Source organism: Tamandua tetradactyla, chromosome X (genome assembly GCF_023851605.1).
Source record: "Tamandua tetradactyla isolate mTamTet1 chromosome X, mTamTet1.pri, whole genome shotgun sequence".
Classification (NCBI taxonomy): domain Eukaryota; kingdom Metazoa; phylum Chordata; class Mammalia; order Pilosa; family Myrmecophagidae; genus Tamandua; species Tamandua tetradactyla.
This window is the reverse complement of record NC_135353.1, coordinates 57879044-57892739: the sequence shown is the minus strand read 5'-3', so window position 1 is coordinate 57892739 and position 13696 is coordinate 57879044. Positions and strand designations below refer to the sequence as shown.

The 13696-nt window shown below is 40.5% G+C and overlaps 1 long non-coding RNA gene and 1 pseudogene across 1 annotated transcript in view; one reads left to right on the top strand and one right to left on the bottom strand.

Moving 5' to 3' along the window:
- LOC143670370 (uncharacterized) overlaps window positions 1-13696 on the top strand; it is a 196949-nt gene that overhangs the window by 85041 nt on the left and 98212 nt on the right. The window lies entirely within an intron of this gene.
- Window positions 9621-10603, bottom strand: LOC143670451 (SKA complex subunit 1 pseudogene; annotated as a pseudogene).

Below are 13696 nucleotides of genomic sequence, written 5' to 3'. Positions count from 1 at the left end.
TGCCACAAATTTATGCTGTTAATCTTCCTCCATGCCTTCCCCAAGGAGACCAACAACCTTTTACGAGGGTAACTGTGCATTGGGGAAAAGTAAATGATAAGATATTTCAGGGATTATTAGACACTGGTTCAGAAGTGACATTAATTCCAGGGGATCCAAAATGTCACTCTGGTCCACCAGTCAGAGTGGGGGCTTATGGAAGCCAGGTGATCAATGGAGTTTTAGCTCAGGTCCATCTCACAGTGTGTCCAGTGGGCCCCCAGACCCATTCTGTAGTTATTTCCCTAGTTCCATAATGCATAATTGGAATAGACATACTGAGCAACTGGCAGAATCCCCACACTGGCTCTCTAACTTGTGCAGTGAGGGCTATTATGTTAGGAAAGGCCAGGTGGAAGCCACTAGAACTGCCCCTACCTAGCAAAATAGTAAATGAGAAACAATACCGGATTACCAGAGGGATTGCAGTGATTACTGACACTCTTAAGGACTTGAAGGATGCAGGGGTGGTGATTCCCACCACATCCCCATTCAACTCTCCTATTTGGCCTGTGCAGAAAACAGATGGGTCTCAGAGGATTATCATAAGATCAGCCAGGTGATAACTCCAATTGCAGATGCAGTTCCAGATGTGGTGTCATTGCTTGAGCAAATCAATACATCCCCTGTACCTGGCATGTAGCTATTGATCTGGCAAATGCTTTTTTCTCAATAGCTATTAGTAAGGACCACCAGAAATAGCTTGCTTTCAGCTGGCAAGGTCAGCAATATACTTTCACTGTCCTACCTCAGGGGTATATCAACTCTTCAGCCACATGTCATAATCTTGTCTGCAGGGAACTTGATTGTTTCTCCCTCCCATAAGACATCACACTGTTCCATTATATTGATGATATCATGTTGATTGGACCTAGTAAGCAAGAAGTAGCAACTACCCTAGACATACTGGTAAGGCATTTGCATGTCAGAGGATGGGAGATGAATCCAACAAAAATACAGGGGACTTCCACCTCAGTGAAATTTCTGTGTGTCCAGTGGTGTGGGGCATGTTGAGATAACCCTTCTAAGGTGAAGGATAAGTTTCTGGATCTGGCTCTGCCTACAGCCAAAAAAGAGTCACAATACCTAGTTGGTCTCTTTGGATTTTGGCAACAACATATTCCTCATCTGATGTGCTACTCTGGCCCATTTATTGAGTGACCAGAAGATCTGCTAATTTTGAGTGGGGACCTGAACAACAGGAGGCTCTGCAACAGGTCCAGGCTGCTGTACAAGCTGCTCTGCCACTTGGGCTGTATGATCCAGCAGATCCAGTGGTGCTGGAAGTGTCATTGGCAAATAGAGATGCTGTCTGGAGCCTTTGGCAGGCCTCTATAGGAGAATCACAATGCAGACCCTTAGGACTTTGGAGCAAAGTCTTACCATCTGCTGCAGATAACTACTCTCCTTTTGAGAAACAGCTCTTGGCCTGCTACTGGGCCTTAGTAGAGACTGAACGCTTAACCATGGGCCACCAAGTTACCAAGAGACCTGAGCTGCCAATCATGAGCTGGGTGTTCTCCAACCTACCAAGCCATGAAGTTGGGTGTGTGCAGCAGCACTCCATTGTAAAATGGAAATAGTATATACGAGATAGGGCCAGAGCAGATCCTGAAGGCCAAGTAAGTTACATGAGGAAGTGGCCCAAATGCCCATGGTCTCCACTCCTGCCACGTTACCTTCTCTTTCCCAGACCAGAGCTATGGCCTCTTGGGGAGTTCCTTACAGTGAATTGACTGAGGAGGAGAAAACTGGGGCCTGGTGTACAGATGGTTCATCACAATATGCAGGTACCACCTGAAAGTGAACAGCTGCAGCACTACAACCCCTTTCTGGGGTGTTCTTGAAGGACAGTGGTGGGAAGAAATCCTCCCAGAGGGCAGAACTTCGAGCAGTGCATCTGATTGTTCATTTTGCTCAGAAGGAGAACTGGCCAGGGGTGCGTTTGGATACTGACTCATGGGTTGTTGCTAATGGTTTGGCTGGATGATCAGGGACTTGGAAAGACCATGATTGGAAAATTGGTGACAAAGAGGTCTGGGGAAGAAGTATGTAGATAGACCTTTCTGAGTGGGCTAAAAACATGAATATATTTGTGTCCCATGTGAATGCACATCAGAGGGTGACTTCAGCAGAGGAAGGTTTTAATAATCAAGTGCATAAGATGACCCATTCTGTGGATACCAGTCAGCCTATTTCCCCAGCAACTCCTGTCATTGCCCAATGGGCTCATGAAAAAAGTGATCATGGTGGTAGGGATGGAGGTTATGCATGGGGTCAGCAACATTGACTTCCACTCACCAAGGCTGAGTTGGCTACACCCACTGCTGAGTGCTCAATCTGCCAGTGACAGAGACCCACACCCAGCCCCTGATTTGGAACCATTCCCCCAGGTGACCAGACAGTTACATGGTGGCAGGTTGATTACATTGGACCATCCCTTCATGGAAGGGGCAGCGATTTGTTCTAACTGGAATAGACACATACTCTGGATATGGGTTTGCTTTTTCTGCATCCAATGCTTCTGCCAAAACTACCATCCGTGGCCTTACAGAATGCCTTATCCATCGCCATGGAATTCCATGCAACACTGCTTCTGATCAAGGAACACACTTCACAACAAATGAAGTGTGGTAATGGGCACATGCTCATGGAATTCTCTGGTCTTACCATGTTCCCCATCATCCAGAAGTAGACGGATTGATAGAATGGTGGAATGGCCTTTTGAAAACTCAATTACGGTGCCAGGTGGGTGGCAATTCCTTGAAGGGCTGGGGTAATGTTCTTCAGGAAGCTGTATCTGCTCTGAATCAGCATCTGTTGTATGGTGCTGTTTCTCCCATAGCCAGGATCCATGGGTCTAGGAACCAAGTTTTGGGAATGGGAGTGGTACCACTTACTATTACTCCTAGTGATCCACTAGGAAAATTTTGCTTCCTGTCCCTGTGACCCTAAGCTCTGCTGGTATATAGGTTTTAGTTCCAAAAGGGGAGTGCTTCCACTAGGAGAAACAACAATGATTCCATTGAACTGGAATCTAAGACTGCCACCTGGTCACTTTGGGCTACTCATGCCCCTGAATCAACAAGCCAAGAAGGGGCTTACATTACTGGCTGGGGTGATTGACCCTGACTATCAGGGGGAAATAGGGCTGCAATTACACAATGGAGGTAAAGAAGAGTTTTCTTGGAATATAGGAGATCCCCTAGGGCGTCTTTTAGTACTACCATGCCCTGTGATTAAAATCAGTGGAAAACTGCAACAACCCAATCCAGGCAGGACTACCAATGGGTCTGAAACTTCATGAATGAAGGTTTGGGTCACCCCACCAGGCAAAGAACCACGGCCAGCTGAAGTGCTTACTGAGGGTAAAGGGAACATGGAAAGGGTAGTGGAAGAAAGTAGTGATAAATATGAACTTCGACCATGTGATCAGGTACAGAAACAGGGACTGTAATGCAGTTTTGTTCATGCTATACTATTTAAGTTGTAAGGTATCAAGTTTAAGAATGAATATTATGCAAGGATTTTCACCCTATTCCAGAGAGATTTAATGTGTTTCCAGTTATATGCAGGGCAGTTGAGTATTGTTAAGTGAAAAAAAAATGTGTGTTTTATTGTTTCTTATTTAGAAATTAGGTATGGTTTAAGGTGGTATGTATAGCCGCCAAGTTGACAAGAGGTGGACTGTCATGGTCAGGTTAATGTGTCAACTTGGCCAAGTGACATTTCATAGAATTAAACCATGATCATGTCAGCTGCATCCACAGGTGATTCTATTTGTAATCAGCCAAAGGGGAGTGTCTTCTGCAATGAATGATGTTTAATCTAATCAATGGAAGCCTGTTGAAGAGGATTCAGAAGAGGCAGTCTGTTCTTCCTGCTTCTGCCGGTGAGCCTCTCTGTGGAGTTCGTCCAGACCCTCCATCGGAATTGTCAGCTTCACAGTCTGCCCTGCAGATTTTAGACTCTCTGTTCCTGTGGTCACATGAGACACTTTTATGAATTTTATATTTTCGAGTGTTTCCTGTTGATTCTGCTTCTTTAGAGAACCCTAATACAGAGGATATTTGCAACCTGAAAAATCATTGAGACCTCTTCCATCCAAGGAATCCCAGGCTCATCCTGGGAGTTCTGTCCCACGTTGCCAGGGATGTTTACACCCCTGGGTATCATGTCCCACATAGGGTGGAGGTCAGTGAGTTCACCTGCTGAGTTGGCTTAGGGAGAGAGGCCACATCTGTGACACAAAAGAGATTCTCTGGGGTGACTCTTAGGCATAATTAAAACAAGGCTTAGCCTATCCTTTGCAGGAATAAATTTCATAGGGGGGACCCCAAGATTGAGGGCTCAGTTTATTGATATAGTTGTCCCCACTGCTTGCAAGTATATCAGGAATTCTCCAAATGGGGAAGTTGAATCTTTCCTCCTTTCTCCCCAGTCCCCCACAGGGACTTTGAAAATACTTGTTCACTGCTCATACTACTCTGGAATGTTTCTGGGCATCACACTAAACTGAATAAACCCACAAGGTCTCACGCCTTATTCAAGATTCCACGTACTTATGGTGTTCAACTAAACTGACCATACAAGTTAAATTAGGTAATGCACTACCCAAAACATAAATTTTGCACCAAATAAACATCATCCCCTTCGGTCTCACAAAAGTTGAAGTTTTAAAACATGGATGATATCATCCTTTACCCTGTAGTCTAATCTTGCCTAGTCCTATCAAGATCAGCTTCATTCATATCTCTACTCGAAGTCTGATCACTTTTTCAACTTTTTAAACAGTTCCTGTATGGAATACTGCTGACTTTCATAGCTTCAGAGCTCTAACTTTGAGTCTCAGGTTAAACATAAATCCCGAAATTTCTGGGAAAGACCATGTTATATACAAACAGCTCAGTATCTCAGAATTTAGAATTAACAGTTATACCTCCTGAATACATTTAACTGCTATAAGAGCTTACAATCTAGGATCCTTCACTATAGGCCCCAACCTGGTAACCCATGCCCTCAGCTTTTGTTCACCAAGTTTTTATATTTTAGTCCATATGTGTGAGGCATGATAATATTTGTCTTTTTTTCCTGACATCTCATTCAACATGCAGTCCTTAGAGTTCATACACCTAATTGCATGCCTCACAGTTTCCTTACTTCTTGTGACTATTCATTAGTTCATGGAATGTATACACCATAGTTCCCCCTTCGATTCCTCAGTTGTTGTACCCTTAGGCCACCTCCATCCATTGTAAATCCTGAACACCATTGCCAAAAATACCAGTGTGCAAATGTCCATTCCTGTCCCCACACTCAGTTCTTCCAGTTATATATTAAGTAACAGGGTTTCAGGATCATATAGCAATCATACCCCTAGCCTCCTGTGGAAACACCATTCTGTTCTCCTAGGGGCTGCACCTCTCATTTTCCTACCAACAGTGAATAGGTATATCTCTTTCTCTACATTTCCTCTAGCACTTATTTCTCTCTGTTCATTTTTTTTCCCCATGGGCAGCACCAGGAATCAAACCCAGGTCTCTGGCATGGCAGATGACTCTGCCTGCTGAGCCACCATGGCCTGCATTTCTGTTCATTTTTAAAAAGTATTATTTGCAGATGATACAACCCAACCTAAGTTAATGGACACGCCTTTGCCACCATAATCTATATGAAAATATTTCATTTTACCACCCTATTAATACCTTGCATTGGTATAGTACATTTATTACAATTGATGAAAGCACATTTTTATAATTGTACTGTTAATATAGTTCATGGTTTCACTTAGGGTTCACTGTTAATGTAGTGCAGTTCCATGAATTTTATAAGTGTTGAAAAGTTTTCTCCCATTATCTCCTCAACTAATCTTCTTAGCCCTTTACTCTTCTCTTCTCCTTCTGGGAAACTGATGATTCTTCTATTTTTGTGCTGCTGTGTTATCCATCATTCCCCTGAGATCCAATTCAAATTTTCCCATCCTTTCTGCCATTTGTTCTTTTGTTCATTTAAATTCAATTATTCTGTCCTCTAATGTGCTAATTCTTTCTTCTGACTCTTCAGATCTGCTGTTGTATGTCTCTAGTATATTTTTTATTTGGTTTACAGTATCTTTTTTTTTTTTTTTTTTTTTTTTTTGCATGGGCAGGCACCAGGAATCGAACCCTGGTCTCTGGCATGGCCGGCAAGAATTCTGCCTGCTGAGCCATCATGGCCTGCCCTACAGTATCTTTTATCTTTGTGATATCTGCTGTTTTTCTATTTATTCTTTCAAATTCTTCTTTATGATCTTCCAAGGTCTTCTTGATCTCCTTTATGTTGTTAGCCAATCCATTGACCATTGGATTTATTTAGTAGAGTTGTATGAACATTTTTGATTAGTTGTTCCAATGTCTGTGTCTCCTCTGATGTTTTAATTTGATCTTTAGGCTAGGCTTAATCTGTCTGTATCTTCATATGCTTTATGATTTTCTCTTGACTTCAAGGCATTTAATTATCTTGATGGCGTTACTTTGGAAGTTGATTTCCCTCAGTCATCTAATGTTTTGTATTTGTTAGATGGGCATGAGCCTGGCGGGGCATGGGATTGGGACAGGGCACGGCGGTACAGTGATGGGGTGTGGTGCAGTTCAGGGCTAGGCACAGGGCACGGCCACTATGCTGGTACCTGAAGGCATGTGTGCAGGGCACAGAGTCAAGAGGGGAGGTGCAGGGACAAGGCATGGCACAGGGAAAAGGGAAGCAGAGCACAGTGGGAACCTGATTGTTGGGGCTGTGCCAGTGGGTAGGGTGTCGGGGTGGGGGCAGGATGTGGAGTGTGGAAGGGGGTCAGAGTGTGGGGGGCGGGGCATGGGTACATGTGTAGTTGGGGGTCAGGGGTACTAGGGTCAGTGGGCAAGCATGCGGACCATGGGGCATCAGAGCACAGGTGTGTGGGGCACTCTGGGGATGGTGGGGTGCTGGGGTCGGGGCAGAGGTTTGCAGGTGGTGGGGTGGGTCTGTGTGCATGCATGAGGCACAGGGCTGGCCAGAGCAAGGGTGTGCAGGGCGTGGGTGTGGGATCAGTTCTGTGGGGTGTGGGGGTGGGGTTCAGGTGCTTGGGGTACATGGGGTACAGAGTAGGGCGAGGGTGTCAGTAAAGGTTGTGGTTGGGGATGGCGGTCTGTGTGGGTACATGGGTGTGGGGCAGTCAAAGAGTGCAGCTGGCTTGCTACCTCGGCCCTCCTCCCTCTCGGTACACTCCTGAAGACACGGGGCCTTCATTTGAGAAAGTGTGCAGTAATCTCAGTGCACTTGTTGGATGGTCTTTATGAGCAGGCAAAGTTAAGTTTACTGCCTTCTGGGTTCCCCAAGAGAGCTTGGGGCTGTGAATCCTAAGGTGCTGAAACCCCAAACCAGCTGCAGTAGCAGGCACTTTCGTGGGTGCTACTTTGTCCTCAGTGGAGTAATGATGGAGCCCACTCACCTTGTTCTTTGTATCTCAATTCCTCTGCTTTGTCATCCAGAACCTCCCTATGTAGTGTAGAAGAACCTCTCACATCATTCACACTCTGGAACTGCTGTCTCTGCCATTTTTCTGTCACTTTTTCAGCTGTTCCTTGGAGCAGGGGAGAACTCAGTCTGTCCTATTCTGCTATCTTCCCAGAATCCCAGTTCCATGGAAATTTAAAAAAATGTACTGTTACCATATATATAATACAGTATTTCCCCTTTTAATAATATTCAGATATATATTTAATTCCATTGATTATATTCTAAATGCGCTACCATCATCACCATCCATTATTAAAACATTTCCATTGTTCCAAATAAGAACTCTGTACATTTTAATCATTAGAGATGTAGTCCAATGACCTCAGCTTACAGATGGGGAAACTGAGATCCAGAGAAGAAAGGATTTGCCATGGGTCACAATGTAGGTTAGTGGCAGAGCCAGGACTAGAAACCAGGTCTTCTGGCCTCCAGATCTGTTGTCCTTTCCTGATCCTTTTACTATGTATTCATGGTTTGTTTTTACAACTAATGTATAAACTCACTGAGGACAGTGACCTGTCCTATATTTTTAAGTAGGCAGTGGGATTTCTATGAATGTTTTTTGTAATTTTTTTTCCATTTGACCATGACTGGAGCAAAACCTCTTCCTACTTTGGGGCATTGACTGGGTTTGGAACATTATTTCCCAATTTATTTTAATTTTAGTTCAATAGCAAGGCGAGTTTGAATCCTTTCACTGAGCATAAGGCCTATCATAGTAGTCCAGCTCCCCCCAAAACGTTGTCTAATCCTCAGAAAAGCTCCCTAGGAAACAAACTTCCTTACAAAGCCTGATTCCATTTCCTTCTTTGAGAGGTAAGAGTTGGAAAAAACTCATTGGAAATTCATTCTCATAGATTATATGCTACAGGAGTCTCTCTTGACTTTTCCTTCTATGGGGAATTCATGAATGTTATTTATGACTTTTTAATTTAAACTTTTCAGTCTTCTTTCATCAGGAGGCATAATTAGATGTGAAATCAGTTTTAGTCTCTCTTCCTGGGGCTAGCAAGTCTGAAAGTATTCTAGAATCACTGTCGGAAGCATTGGAAATGAAATATATGTGTTTCATGGGAGGTCATCTCGTCCCCCTTTGAGATAAACTTTTTGCATGTGGTCAGTCCCTAATAAGGTATTGATGATGGGTGACTCAATGCTATGGCTACAGTGTCCATGCATTGACCCTCAGGCCAGAATCCTGTGCTAGAGGTTCACAACTCATCTTCCACTGAGATGGGAAATTCCCATTCCTCATACTCTAAGAATGGACTGTGTATATCTGGAGCAGGATGGACAAAATGCCACAATGCCCAGTCCCTGGACTGATGAACCAATGGGTGATGAAATATGAAAATAAAGGAGAAAAATGTGTGGCATTTACACTCTTCTATTACTTCTTTATGCTTTTTTGTAAAAAACTGCTTCTTCTAGTGCCCTGTCCTGCTCTATTCTCTTATAAAATTGCCTGTGCCTGTCCTGACACTCTCCTTCCATCAAAATATTCCTAGTTTCTGACATATTCCTATTAGAAGATATTAGTAAGACGTGGAAAGAACAATAGACTTGGATTAAGCATATCTAGATTTATTAACTTTAAAGACTGATAAATCATAATGACTATTGGGAACCCCTGCCTTACCTTCCTTCTCCCTACTATCTCACCATTGTTCTTGCTATTTGTGGCTTCCCTTGCATCCTAGGGTATTATAGAGAAAAGCCTAGACCAATTTTGCTTGAAAGAATTTTAGAGACATTGTTGATTTTATGCTTCCTGTCATCTTGGGATTAGGCAATAAGGCATCTTAAGTAGAAATCAAAGAAGTATTTTTGGGCTGCATTTGGTAAAGGCAAATTCCATTTTCCCCCACTGATTTTTGGGATTTCCTACCACTTCAGCCCCCTTCTTCTGTCACCAAGAAAAAGAGTATGGGCATTTTGAGAAAGACTGATAGGAAAAGTAAACTTGCAAATGTGACCTTTACACCCAATTTGAAAATGGTGTCCTCAGTGATCTTACCAATTGATTTTTTTTTTATTTTTATGCTTCATCAATAAAGTTTTATTTTTACAAGAAACAAAAGAAAATGAAAACACTAAAGGAATTATATATAAAGAAATTATGGTAGTAGCTTTTTTACTGTTAGTTTGTTCGAGGGTTTCTCAAGGGCCTCAGGTTATGACATATGGGGTGAGTCCCTGCCCTCGGATCTCTGAGAGCCTCCGGCAGTGTCGTAAAATATTCAGCATCACATGAAACCTCTTGTCAACTTTCAAAGCCATGAACTCCTTTATGTCAGCTTCCACTATAAAATAATGACCTTTGGTATCCTTTGTTTCTTCATCAATAAATCTGTGATAGAGATTTCTGGCCACAGAACTCATAGACTTTTTTGGTTGATGTAGGATCTTATATTTACTAATTACTGCCTTGTTGATTTCTTTAATAACATCATTAATTTGACAATAGGTTAAGCGGGATTTCATGTATCCAGGAACACCATTAAACTCATCAGAAGTTATAAATGGAATCTCTTTAATATTTCTTTGTTCTTTTGGGGGCTTCTTTGTGGATACAGTCTCCTCAACTTTGACTGGTTCTTCAGGGTTAAAAACTGATTCTTTAACAACGCTCTGGGTTACTGTTACATGAGGCAAATGGGGAGGAATGTTTTCTTTGAGATGTTGCACATCTTTATAATCTTCTTCAACAGATTCACAGAGTTCCTTGAGTGAATTATTTGTTTTTGATACTGAATTTCCAATTCCAATTTATTTAGAAGTTCATTGACAATGATGACGTCATCTCCTATTTTATTTAATGTAGTCTTCAAGATAGGCTCTTGGCCACAGTTTCTTAATGACAGAGTTTTTTTTAATATTGCCAATCTTTTCATTAATGTGAAAGCATAACTGTTCCAGATCTGAAGAGGTCATCCTTTAAGCTGGTCTGGGCCTCAAATCCCGAATCGCGATTTTCAAACTGCCCGCCGGGCGTCGGTACGGCGCAGGCGCAGATCTCAGCCCTCCCGGCGTGTGCACGCTCAGCGACTGCACCAATTGATTTTTTAAAATGGGTTTTGGCATCTCGTGGCATCCCCAGCTGCCTCTCAAAGCACTGGAAAGCCTCAGATGGGTCTAGGCACTCCAAATATATTGGTACTCGAGATATTGTTTAGCTCCATATCTGTCTTCTGAAATTTTCAGCATAAGTAAGAAGAACCTCAAAATGGCACTAATCTTGTGAATTGAATTGGGGTGAGTGGGTAAGAAAACATGTAGTCACTGAACATTCCTATCCGTGGATAAGAAAGTGCAGGGTGTTGGAAAAACGGAAATATACCCTTCTGGGATAAAAACTGAGAGAAAATCCCCATCAAGATAGGTAAGTGCACATTGCTGCTACTTAAACTTGAGTGTGTACTCTTTAGGCCATTGTTCTAGCAAATAATAATTATTATGATGATGATAGTAATAACACACTGAATGCTTTCTATGATCCAGACACTATGCTGGGGGTTTGTGCTATATGATCTCATTTATTCCTAAGAACAACACTATGAAGTAATTACTATTACTAGCACTATTTTACATGAGGACACAGAACTAGGAACAAAAGGTTAAGTGACTTACAAAAAAATCATTCTATTTATTTAAGTCTTATTTAATTTCTATCAATGATGTTTTGTGGTTTTCAGTATATGGGTCTCAAACTTCCTTGGGAAAATTTATTTCATTCTTTTTGATGTAATTGTAAAGGAATTATTTTCCCAATTTCATTTTTGGAATGTTTATTGTTATTGTATAGAAATACAACTAATTTTTTGTATATTGATCTTGTATCCTGCAACCTTGCTGGACTTATTTATTAGCTCTAATAATTTGCGGATGCTTCAGGGTTTTCTTTATACAAGACTATATATAAATCTGTAAATAGAATAAGTTTACTTCTTCCTTTCCAATCTGGATGATGTTTACTTCTATTTCTTGCCTAATTGCCTGGGCTACAACCCCCAGTACACTTTTGAATTGAAGTGGTGAGAGTAAAGATCCTTGTCTCATTTCTCATCTTAGGGGGAAAGCTCCAAGTATTTCACCAGAAAGTATTATGTTAGCTATGGGTTTTTCATAGATTCCCCTTATCGAGTTGAGGAAGTTCCCTTCAATTTCTAGTGTGTTGAATATGGGGGCTTTTAAATCATGAAGGAGTGTTGTATTTTGTCAAATGCAAATGATTCTCCTGTTATCTATTGAAATGATTATGTTGGTTTTCACCTCTTTACTCTATTAATGTGGTATGCTGCATTAATTGATTTTCACATGTTGAACCAACCTTGCGTTTTTGGGATAGTATCCCACTAGGTCAGGGTACATAATGCGTTCTATATGCTGCTGCATTTGGTTTGCTTGTGTGTTTTTGACAGTTCTTCCATCTATATTCTTAGGAGATGGTCATTAGTTTCTTTTTCCTGTGATGGCCTTTCCTGGCTTTGGTGACAGGGTAATACTAGCCTTATGGAATGAGTTAGGAAGTGTTCCCTTCTCTTCTAATTTTTGGAAGAGTTTGTGAAGGATTCTTGTTAATTCCTGTTCAAACTTTTGGTAGGAATTACCAGTGAATCCATCTAATCTGGTCTTTTATTTCTGTGTATGTGTGAGAAGCTTCTTTATTACTATCTCAATATCTATAGTTCTGATACATGTATTCAGATATCTATTTATTCTTGAGTTAGTTTGGTAGTTTACACCTTTCTAGGAATTTGTTCATTTCATCTAGGTTATCTAATTTATTGGCATAAAATTATTCTTAAAATTCACTTATAAATCTTTTTTCTATAAGGTTGGTAGTAATATCCCCACTTTCATTTTAGCAATTTGAGTCATCTCTGTTTTTTATTGGTCAGTCTAGTTTAAGGTTTGTCAATTTTATTGATCTTTTCAAAGAACAAACTTTTGTTTTTTCCCTTGTTTTTCTACTTTCTAATGGATTATTTCCATTAGTATTTATGATGTCTTTCCTTCTGCTTGCTCTGTGTTTGGTTTGGTCTTCATTTTATAGTTTTTTAAGGTATAGATTTAGGATATTTATTTAGTCTTTTTAAATGTATGCATTATTTACAGATATAAGGTGATAACTGATTTTTCTGTTACCCAATACTTTTGAGTTTTCATTTTCATTCATTTCAAAGTATTTTCTAATTTCCTGTGTGTATGTATGTGTGTGTGCGTGTATGTGTGTGTTTTGACCCATTGATTATTTAGATGTATGTTGTTTAATTTCCACATATTTTTGAAATCCTCAAAGTTCCTTCTATTTCTGATTTTGAATTTCATTCTTTTTTGGATGGATAAGTCTTTGCATGATTTCAATCCTTTTAAATTTATTAAGACTTGTTTTATGACCTAACATATAGTGTGTCCTAGAGAATTTTCCATGTGCACTTGTGAAGAGTGTGTATTCTGCTGTTACTGGGTGTAACATTCTGTGGACATCTGTCAGTTTAGTCATTTTATAGTGTTTTGCAAGTCTTCTGTTACCTTGCCAATCTTTTGCCTAGCTGTTTTATTCATTTTTTCAAAAAGTGGAATGTTGAAATTAAGTATTATTGACAAATTGTCTATTCTTTCAATTATCCCAATTTTTATTTTATAAGTATTGAGACTTTGGTGTTAAGTGCATACATGACTCTAATTGTTATATATTCCTACTATGTAATTGTTTTATATCCCTTTTGTCATTATAAAATATCATCTTTCTCTCTAGTAATAAATTTTTTTGTTAAAGTCTATTTTGTCTGATATTGATATAGCCACTCCAGCTTTCTCTTGGTTACTGCTTCCATGGTATATCTTTTTCCATTCTCTTAATTTCAACTACTGGTGTGTCTTTGTAACTCTTGTAGATGGCATATAGTTGGTTCTTGGTTTTTTTTTTATTCTTTTTACTAATTTCTGCCTATAATGTGAGTTTTGATCCATTTACAAGTAAAATAACTACTGATAAGATAGAATTTGTCTGCCATTTTGCTTTTAGTTTTCTGAGTCTTATGTCTTTTTTGTTCCTCAGTTCCTCCATTACTTCCTTCTTCTGTGTTAGATAGTGTCTAGTGTATTATTTTAATATAAT